General features: G+C 48.4%; 1 pseudogene; it reads left to right on the top strand.

The window, feature by feature from the left end:
* Nucleotides 1–5,771: 5,771 nt before the first annotated feature.
* Nucleotides 5,772–9,033, top strand: LOC136454258 (uncharacterized; annotated as a pseudogene).
* Nucleotides 9,034–10,877: the final 1,844 nt, after the last annotated feature.

Raw genomic sequence — 10,877 nt, 5'->3', positions numbered from 1 at the left:
GAGTGTCAAGAAAAAACACACGGCATACCTTGTCTTTGCCGAGTGTCTCTAACGGGCACTCGGCAAAGTTCTAACGGCAGGGCGGCGCACCCAACGGCCGTCAGATGGCCGCCGCACGCCCAGCGCACGTGACTCCATTTTGCCGAGTGTCCGTGTTTGCCGAGAGTTTTTTTTGTATTTTGCCGAGTGTTTTATATTAGGCACTCGACAAAATTTGCTTTTGCCGAGTGCTATGTGTTTGCCGAGTGTTTCATTAAATACACTCGGTAAAGTGGATGTTTGCCGAGTGCCCGATGAAATGCACTCGGCAAACCCTCAGGCACTCGACAATTCTACTGTTTCCGGTAGTGAGTGTCGTTAGGAGCATCTAGCACTAGCAACACGTCCCATGGCAACACCTTGTTGCAACAACAGGGTGCCGTAACTGGTGCAACCATGAACAGTAGCAGCATGACACCTCCCCCCACACCTCGCATGCTAGTGCTGGTAGCCCATGGCCCATGGGTCTGTTACAGCAGCCCGTGGTCGAATCTACAAGGCAACCCATGGCTAGGACAGTCTGAAGCCTCTACGTAGCGAGCTCCCTTGCTTGGATTGTCGGGCCATCTTCCCTAGGTTCACATGACAATGTCTCCCTCAAAGGTTTTAGCACCTCTAAACACATGGGATCCGTTTGCTCTAGTTGCAGCACTAAACTAGCTCTAGTTTCAGCAGCCTAGTCTATGGATGATGGACACATGCACTACCTCTCACATGAGCTCCACTGATGGTACTCTGCTCTCTCGCCTTCTTCCTTACTCTGACATTACCATTGTGAACAACTCTTTTATTCGAATTGTTGCTTAGGTCATTCCATCGTTCCTATCCCTAATTGCTTTTCCGACACAGATTCATTCCATGGCAGCTATGCTTTGCCCAAGCATGCCCAGCGCAGCGCCACGGAGACGACCGGCTACTACTCTGCTTTGCCTGGAGCTGGGAGGACGAGGACAGCGTCTACTACGTCGACAACAGCAATAGCTACTTCAGCAAGGGCATCACCTCGGCCTGGTCGCTGACCTCGCTGGCACGCCGTCCATAGAGGCGCTCCAGCTCGACGTCACCTCCGCCGCCAGCGTCGGCGCCGCAGTCCGCGACGTGCTGGCGCGACATGACGAGGAAGGCCACGGACGTCGGCGTCTTCGCCAGGCACGTGGCGCGCAAGGCCGTGACTCGGTCACGGATGTCGATGGCCACCACGCGACAGCCGAGAGCCATGAAGGCATGTCAGTACTCATCATTAGGGATGAAAACGGATCGGATTAGGACGGATATCACCGATATTACATTTGTTTTCATATTTCTGTCCGGATTCGGATTCGAATACGGATAGTGTCAACTATGTCGGATAGGATACGATTGGATATCGACATCATAAATATGCGATTTGAGTATTCGGATACGGATACGGTATCGGATGTTGAATATCCGGACTCGAATACGGACAGATTCAACTCCTGGATTCGGTTTCGAATACGGTCAGAAAATATCTGTACCGTTTTCATCCCTACTCGTCATAGATCCCGTCCTGCACCCTGTGAAGATCACCACTAGCTGCTTGCTGTCCTGCTGCCACAAGCCCACGTTGTTGCCGGTCAACATGGGGTGACAAGCTTCGACTTAGCATATCACTAAAGAGAAGAGTAATTTAGTTTTGAAAGTTGCATTACTTGATTCTACGAAAGGTGTCAATAAAAGCCATTTATAGTTTATTAAAATTGCCATGCATTATAAACAATAATTTGAAATTGAATTCAAATTCCATTTTTTCTGCAACATTTATCCAGTAATTAAAAAAAAAGCACCAAAAGGCTCTTGGAGCGCGCTCTCGGCCGGCATCACCCGACTGCCGCAGCACTCTCCAAGCGCCGAGCCACCGGCAATGGTCTTCCCCGTCCCCGGCCTTCCCAGGCTCCCAGCCAGAATCAGGCATGCGTCAAACCCAACTGCCGCTATCGAGTTTCGACGGGATCGGGAGTCGACCGCCTGCGGCGTCTCCACCCTCCGCCCCCTGGTGCTTGGAGGGCGCCAGATCGAGTCAGCGATGCCACCCTCACCAGTTCTCCGCCAGCGGCGACCGCCGATTGCTCCTGGGCGTCGATCGTAGCCTCGCACGGCCGTACCGCTGCCTCCGCCCTGCACTCATCTCAGCTTCCGTCCCCATCGGCTCCGACCCCGCACCTCCGCTCACTCTTGGGCTCTTGGCTCCTCTGTGCAGACTAAGGCGCCCCGACCGTCAAGGTGAGTGAGTATCCTCTCAATCCTCTTTCCTTGTATGCTTATGTGCAAAAGAATGTTGCCAATGGATTCAAAAGGGAGGAGCTCCACTGCCCTAACTCTGGTGTCGTTATCTTTCCTTTGCTCACGTGCGCTCCTTCCACCCCATAGTTTCCATGGTCATGATATCTACTCGCGCAAACCCCATTCCTCCATGGTCATGATATCTACTCGTGCAAACGCCATTCCTCTATGTGATCCACCTCCACTTTCATCTGTTTTAGGATCCAAGAGTAGAAGTCCACCAATCCTTTGCTCATCTATGTGCATCCATGCTCCCGTGCACGCTACTATATCTATGCTGTCCCAATCCATCCCTATGATATGCCACCCCTCCGACCCCCTCTGCGCATGCATGATTCCTTAGTCCTGGCAGGATGTCTTCCTCATCCTCTACATCCAGTGCTATATCTTAGCTTAATAGCATTTCCATGGCCAGCGAGATAGTCATCGTGTTCACCAAATCACTTGTGTCCATCACCCTAGAATCTAAGAATCCCAACGTTGCCAAATGGTCCACTTTCTTATGTTCCATGTGTGGTAATTTTTGACTACTCAAGCACATCAAATGGCACTACAACACCATTGCCAACCAACCCTGTTTGGGAGATGAACAATCACAATGTGCAAAGTTAGCTCTATGGCTTTATCACCCCCAACGTCCTTGATCCTGCTATGGAGCCGAATCAAAACCAAGTGCCCTGTGGACAACCATTGAGAACCTTTCCCAAGCAAACAAGGAACCACCGATGATTTTCTTGAGCCACGAATTCCACTTCATGACTCAAGGCGATCTCCCTATGTCTGAGTACTGTCAACAAGTGAAGATCCTCACCCATTCTCTATTGGACGTTGACCACACCATCTCCAACCCACAATGAGTTCTTCTGCATGGCATCAATAAGTGCTTCTTCAACACGATCGACATATATATTTCCAACACCATACCACTGCCGACCTTCAGTACTACTCGTAGTATATCCTAGCCCTCAAGGAACTCCGATTGGCCAATGAAAGGAAAGTCTCCTATGAAATAGCATTATTTCTTGTCGGGTGTTCCTCCACTGCTACTTATTGTATGATCTATCGCACTTCTTCAGCATTGATCATCGGGAGTGTCGTTAGGAGCATCTAGCACTAGCAACACGTCCCATGGCAACACCTTGGCTCAACAACAGGGTGCCGTAACTGGTGCAACCGTGAACAGTAGCAGCATGACACCTCCCCCCACACCTCGCATGCTAGTGCTGGTAGCCCATGGCCCATGGGTCTGTTACAGCAGCCCGTGGTCGAATCTACAAGGCAACCCATGGCTAGGACAGTCTGAAGCCTCTACGTAGCGAGCTCCCTTGCTTGGATTGTCGGGCCATCTTCCCTAGGTCCACATGACAATGTCTCCCTCAAAGGTTTTAGCACCTCTAAACACATGGGATCCATTTGCTCTAGTTGCAGCACTAAACTAGCTCTAGTTTCAGCAGCCTAGTCTATGGATGATGGACACATGCACTACCTCTCACATGAGCTCCACTGATGGTACTCTGCTCTCTCGCCTTCTTCCTTACTCTGACATTACCATTGTGAACAACTCTTTTATTCGAATTGTTGCTTAGATCATTCCATCGTTCCTATCCCTAATTGCTTTTCCGACACAGATTCATTCCATGGCAGCTATGCTTTGCCCAAGCATGCCCAGCGTAGCGCCATGGAGACGACCGGCTACTACTCTGCTTTGCCTGGCGTCGGGAGGACGAGGACGGCGTCTACTACGTCGACAATAGCAATAGCTACTTTAGCGAGGGCATCACCTTGGCCTGGTCGCTGACCTCGCTGGCACGCCGTCCACAGAGGTGCTCCAGCTCGACGTCACCTCCGCCGCCAGCGTCGGCGCCGCCGTCCGCGACGTGCTGGCGTGGCATGACGAGGAAGGCCATGGACGCCGGCGTCTTCGCCAGGCACGTGGCGCGCAAGGCCGTGACTCGGTCACGGATGTCGATGGCCACCACGCGACAGCCGAGAGCCATGAAGGCATGTCAGTACTCGTATTAGATCCCGCCCTGCACCCCGTGAAGATCACCACTAGCTGCTTGTTCTCCTGCTGCCACTAGCCCACGTTGTTGCCGGTCAACATGGGGTGACAAGCTTCGACATAGCATGTCACTAAAGAGAAGAGTAATTTAGTTCTGAAAGTTGCATTACTTGATTCTACGAAAGGTTTCAATAAAAGCCATTTATAGTTTATTAAAATTGTCGTGCGTTATAAACAATAATTTGAAATTGAATTCAAATTCCATTTTTTTTCTGCAACATTTATCCAGTAATTTAAAAAAAAGCACCAAAAGGCTCTTGGAGCGCGCTCTCGGCCGGCATCACCCGACCGCCGAGCCACCGGCAATGGTCTTCCCCGTCCCCGGCCTTCCCAGGCTCCCAGCCAGAATCAGGCATGCGGCAAACCCAACTGCCGCTATCGAGTTTCGACTGGATCGGGAGTTGAGTCAGAGATGCCACCCTGGCGCTAGGAGGGCGCCGAATCGAGTCAGAGATGCCACCCTCACCAGTTCTCCGCCAGCGGCGACCGCCGATTGCTCCTGGGCGTCGACCGTAGCCACGCACGGCCGTACCGCTGCCTCCGGCCTGCACTCATCTCAGCTTCCGTCCCCATCGGCTCCGACCCCGCACCTCCGCTCACTCTTGGCTCCTCTGTGCAGACTAAAGCGCCCCGACCGTCAAGGTGAGTGAGTATCCTCTCAATCCTCTTTCCTTGTATGCTTATGTGCAATAGAATGTTGCCAATGGATTCAAAAGGGAGGAGCTCCACTTTGGCACTCAAAGAACCTCGGACTCTTATCAATTAATATCAAAGGAAGAATTTCCTCTAGTACAACCAAGACAGACTTGCAGCAATGCAGCGTAGAGTTACATGCATTTTCTGATGCACATATCAATGGAAAATTAAGACTTCATCACCTTTATTCCTTGCAAAATGATAATGATAATCAGCTTAGTAACCTCATTCTGTAACCTCTAAAGACTTCGTCAACATTCAGGACAGTGACACAAATACCCAAATGCCCAGTAACATTATGATCCACTCAACTAATTTTGTACTGAGGCTACACAATTGCTAAAGTGATTTTTTTGATACATAACACGTGAAATTATTTTTTTAATACATACTCTTGTCAGATACCCAAATTAATTTGATGGCTATACCCAGATACCCAAATGCTGGTTTGTAGCGATCCCGGCTGAGGCACTGGGCTGGACGAAGCCATTGAAAAGGAGGTGAAGGGACATAGTCATGATGGTGGCTCCACTTGTTTAGCAGTGTACATGCAACCCAATTAAGAATATCTAGCTCTGTAAGACTGTCTCCAACGGAGACACCCAAACGCATTTTCGGTGCTGCACAGTACTTTGCATACCCGGAATCATCCTCCAACAGATGACCCATTCAAATGACCCATTTTGGGTCCGACGCCATTCGGAACGCAAAAAAGCGTCGTCCACGCGAGACGACGCAAAAATCTTGCGGCCGTAGTGGTGGGCCCGCGGACGAGACGGCGGGCGGAGACGGCGGCCTGGAGCGGGGAAGACGGCAGTGGAGGAGCCGCGCTCGCCGCGACCGCCGGCTGTGGAGGAGCCGTGACCGCCGCGACCGCGACTGGAGGAGTGGAGGCGCCGCGACCGCCCAGATCCACGCCTCCTGCGGAGGCGCTCCAGAGCCGGATCCCGCTGGGGCGGGCTCGATGGAGCTGCCGCTGGAGGTGGTGGCCGTGGCGCAGGGGCCCGGCGCCATCGACGGCGTGGACGGGGAGGACGTCCCCAGGGGCGCTCCCGCGCCGGAGGTGGCAGCACCGGCTGTGGTGGCGGTGCCCGACGTCGTCGTTGTTGGGCGCGTGGAGGGCCGCGGGGACGGGGGCGCTCCAGCGCCGGAGGTTGCTGCGGAGGTGGGGTGCACCATCGTCGGCTTGCTGCTCGACAGGCCGCCTCCCATTTGGGGCTCGGCGCCTCCGTTGGAGAGCTCAAGTTATGCGTACCTCCCTTTTTTACTGTGCGTTACCTAGACTGTCGAATGCGTCGCACGTTTGGGTTCCCGTCGTTGGAGTCAGTCTAAGTCAAAAAACCTGAAGTGTTCGGTAGGCATTTATATATTGATTTTAGAACTGCGTTAGTGCATGAGTTATTGTAGCATGTAAATATAAATTTGCATTGGGCATCTTTTTCTTATTAACTCCTTTTTTTGCTTGATTCATATTTTCTCTGGCTGTGGCATATTTAATTAGTACTGGCTGCAGTCTGTCAATTTGCTTCTAGTCATTGTCAACTTGGACTTGTTACTTGCCCGTTCCAGTTCTGTGTAGCCGTGTAGGACATGTTTGTAGAATTTCTATCTACGTCTCTTAATTGTTCCTGTAATAGTTCATGCCTACAGGTTTCTTGCAGGAATTCATTATTATTGACAAAGATTGCAATTTATAGAATTATATCAGTTACAATCAGACGACAACTATTCAGTCTGATTGACTACTGAATCTTCAGACGTGCCACTGAACGGTGACAACACTAGCTTATTCCTCGACATCGTCGTGCTCTCCACCTTTGACAGACAGGTGAACAATATGACTCGACCGCAGATTAGTTAGCGGCAACTGATGATGACAATATGGGCAGTGTCCTTAATTGGGTAACTGCTGGATTATATGGTTTCGCATGAATAAGTTCCCTTCGTGACGATGGACCTGTTTGGTACAGCTTATAAGCTGCTTACGGCCAAAATAAGTTGAAACCAACAGCCAAACGGTATGCTTTTTTACAGCTTAATTTAGCCACGCTTATTTTCACTCTCACCACTCTCATTTGTACTAAAAAGCAGAAGCTGAATCAGATCAGCTTATTTTGACTGATACTTTTACTCTATTTGTGCAGCTTATCTAGGAAGCGCTTCCCTGATAAGCTGTATCAAACAAGACCGATATATGATTTGCTGATTCCCTGGTTACAACAGTAGTAAAATTTATTTTTGATGTAACATGCAAGATATGGTTAGTTTGTGTGGTGTATCTCCGACCACGGGACCCTGTTCGTGATGGGCACTGCCTTTATGATGGGTGTTGGAGCTGTCAAGTTCTGGGAGAGGACATGGTCTCTCAGGCACGCCAGCTTCAGCATCATCCGGGAATCAGTGAAGACAGTGGCACTGGCCAAGTGCAATTTTTTCCTCGAGTATGAGACCCGTCCATGTGGATTCAAGGGGGATACTGCCCAAGAAGAAGAATTCTTCAAACGGCATGTTCATGCCCTGTTCCATGTTAGCAAGTCTGCCATGGTTGATTCTTCAGTTAATGATGAAGGTTCAAATATTAGAAGTAACCATGGTGGTCTTGGTCTTGGTCGAGTCCTTGAAGGCTTCAAAAAACAAGACACCAAGTACAAGTGGACGTTGATGGAGAATTGGAGATAGAGCTATCTCTTATGCACGACATTCTCTACACCAAAGCAGCTATGGTCCACATCTGGTTTGGCTATTGCATCCGTATCGTGTCAGTGCTCACAGTATCAACCTTGCTTCTGCTGTTCTGGTTCAGTATCAAAGCTGGGTACAACAGGTCGACGTTGTTATCACTTATGCCTTGTTCGGTGGTGCCTTGCTTCTGGAGATGATATCGCTGTTGGGAGCCCTATTCTCCACCTGGACATTTGCCTTTCTATGCTCCACGCAATGGAGTGGCCTTCGGCATGCAGCCTTGTGCTCGGGAAGGTGGGACCAGCTTCGTCGTGTAATCGTTTCCCTTCACCGGCTAGCCTACATTACAAGAATTGCTGGCTACTTCAGATTATCAAGGAGGTGGCATGGTACCATGGGGAAGTGCAGCATGTTGGACATGTGCATCCGTTGGGGCACAACCCGACCTCTTCGCGGCATATGGGCTAGGATGCTAGGCTCCATCGTTTGGACTGTTAACATCCCAGACACAGTCAAGGAACATGTGGTGGATTATATAAATTTCATCAACGAAGGAGGTTCAATAAACACACTGGGGGTGATTAGGAAGAACTGAGGCCAGGTCGCACTAAAGCACCATGATTTTAAGGTTGGCGAGGCACAACATGGTGCTTAGGTCCAAGAGGCCATCGTCATCTGGCACATTGCCACTGATATCCTCCTTGTAAAATTGGGGAAGTTGAGGACCAAGGACACAGAGTGTTGTAGGGGCAATCAAAACAATCTCCCACTACTTGATGTTCCTCCATGTTGAACGCCTGCTATGCTACCTGGCCTTGCTCAGATCAAGTTATACCAACGGACAGAAAAAAACTTCCTCCACTCTCAGTTCAGCAAGCTGGATTTACATCGTCTATACAATGGTCGTGGAATTACATGGTGGTGACCCCAACTCTGATTCTCGGAGCCACCGAAGAGAGCAACATGCCAAGAGACTACTCGATCACCAGCCTAAGTTGGACGAATTTGGCATTAAATCTCGTGTAAGATTTGGGATCAGTCTAGCGGAAAAACTGCTCAAGAGGGAGGGCAAAGAGAAGGACTTATTGCGAATAGTCTTAGATGTGTGGACAGATATTCTAGTCTATGTGGCCAACCGATGCAGCAGGGAGTCGCATGCTAAACAGCTTAGCATAGGTGGTGAGTTTACAACTCTCATATGGCTTATGACAGAGCACTGTCATCAAGCTGGTTAGAGACCAACCTCTTACTAGGGATGGCAATGGCCCTGTCCACTGTTTCATGGCAGTTGTTATTAATCCCCATACTTGGGATGTGGTTAAATATGACATTGGATCTGTGCGTATCTTATATCATATAAAAAAACATTATATGAAATGTTGAGCCACCTTTGATTCTATTTAATATGTCATGGTCAATTGATGTCCATCTTTAGTATCTTGAAGTCTTATTGTGTTGATATAAATCATGATGTTGCTATTGCCATTTTGATGCTTGTAAAGGGGGATGGAGAACCCAGTGGGTATCCATTCGATTTGTATGGGTGGGGGTGGGGAAAAATGAGCTTCAAGGACAAGGATAAGGTATTTTCTTCCCAATGGGTATGAAATGGGGAGGAGTGCTTCAGGTCCAGATCAACGACCATTTGCTATTACAGTTCATGAACTTGACTCCCAAGGAAAGCTCAATGAGTCTGCTATATTAGACACTGATGATGTCGTGCAGGATGATTTCAGAACCAAGAACCAAGATACTGGTGAAAGCTATATGTATGAAGAAATATGGGGCTGTCGCAGATGACAAGTCTCTAAGTAAGTAAGTATGATAATTGATACGGAATAATCTAAAACTGGTTCCACGGTCAGTACTATCCCATGTTCATAAATAGTTCACTCTTCATTGGCATCTTGCATCTATGCTATAAACAGAGGATGCTGGGAATTCATTTTTAATGGGCACATGACACATCACAATGTCCTGTATCTTGTATGTCAGTGTCAGTGTCCATACCAAAATTCACAAGGGTCACATCTGGGGCTAAAGGAGATCATCACTCATCAGCAAATAATCATTGACATTATTAAAAGGTTTTCTGTCAGACTTGCAATATTAGAGTATGCTTGTCTGATTATTAGTACAATTTCAAGTACTGTTTTACATGCTTGTACTCTGAGGGGCATGTGAAATTATTTGCTTGTTCATCTGTTATGTGTGCTGTCTAGTTGTTGCCAACATATGGACAAGTAAACTATGGATAAAATTATGTTTTATATCTTCCATAGAAGTTGGAAAACGCTGAATTAGTACTGCTGGTTTCAAACGGCTGGCAAACAGTTACAAACTGAACTGATGGTACAATCACTTCATTTTTGGCATACCTCTGCTTAACTTGTACCTCCGTTTTCTTCTGTTAAATTTATAGATCATACGTTGCCTGGCTACTCAGGAACTCATCTAGTACTGTCATAGTTGTGTTTGGTCACTTCCACGCTGCCAGTCCTAATCTATTCTCAGGTAAATCTATTATTGTCTTTTGCTAATTTGCTGCCTCTGGACTACCGGCTACCGGCTACTTCTCTTTGCTTTTTGTTGACTGTATTTTCTTTTCATTGTTGAGTTTTAGATATCCTTATGTTAGAAATTACTTCATCTGTTTGCAGATTTTTGAACAGAAGGAATAATTGCTAGAGCAGAATTGGGTAATTCTGTGAATATAACTGAATCAAAGGTTTTTCTCAGATTAGGAACAGAACATGTTTGCTAATTGCTAATGCTCCACAGGTTGGAACATGTTTCTAATCTAGTTGAAAAAATCCCCAGAAACTGGCAAAGCCCAAAACAAACTTGGAAAGGACACGTGAAAGTCAAAGATTGAAGGAAGCAGCGTGCAGCGACGTCTCACCAGATCACGAATCAGATGCGATGGATTTGCATGCTGCATGCATTAGCACGCATCCATCAGGATTAAAAAGATACAGCAAGTTGCTCGCTCCCATGCTCTGACTCTGACCAAGAAAGGCTTGGCCCCTTTCTATTTTTGGATAAACATAAGGCAAGGCTCAGCCAGCTCTTGGCTACGCTCCAGCCCAGCACCACC

The sequence above is a fragment of the Miscanthus floridulus genome, chromosome 5 (genome assembly GCF_019320115.1).
Source record: "Miscanthus floridulus cultivar M001 chromosome 5, ASM1932011v1, whole genome shotgun sequence".
Taxonomy (NCBI): Eukaryota; Viridiplantae; Streptophyta; class Magnoliopsida; order Poales; family Poaceae; genus Miscanthus; species Miscanthus floridulus.
The sequence above is the reverse complement of the archived record's forward strand: the minus strand, read 5'-3'. Positions and strand labels throughout refer to the sequence as shown.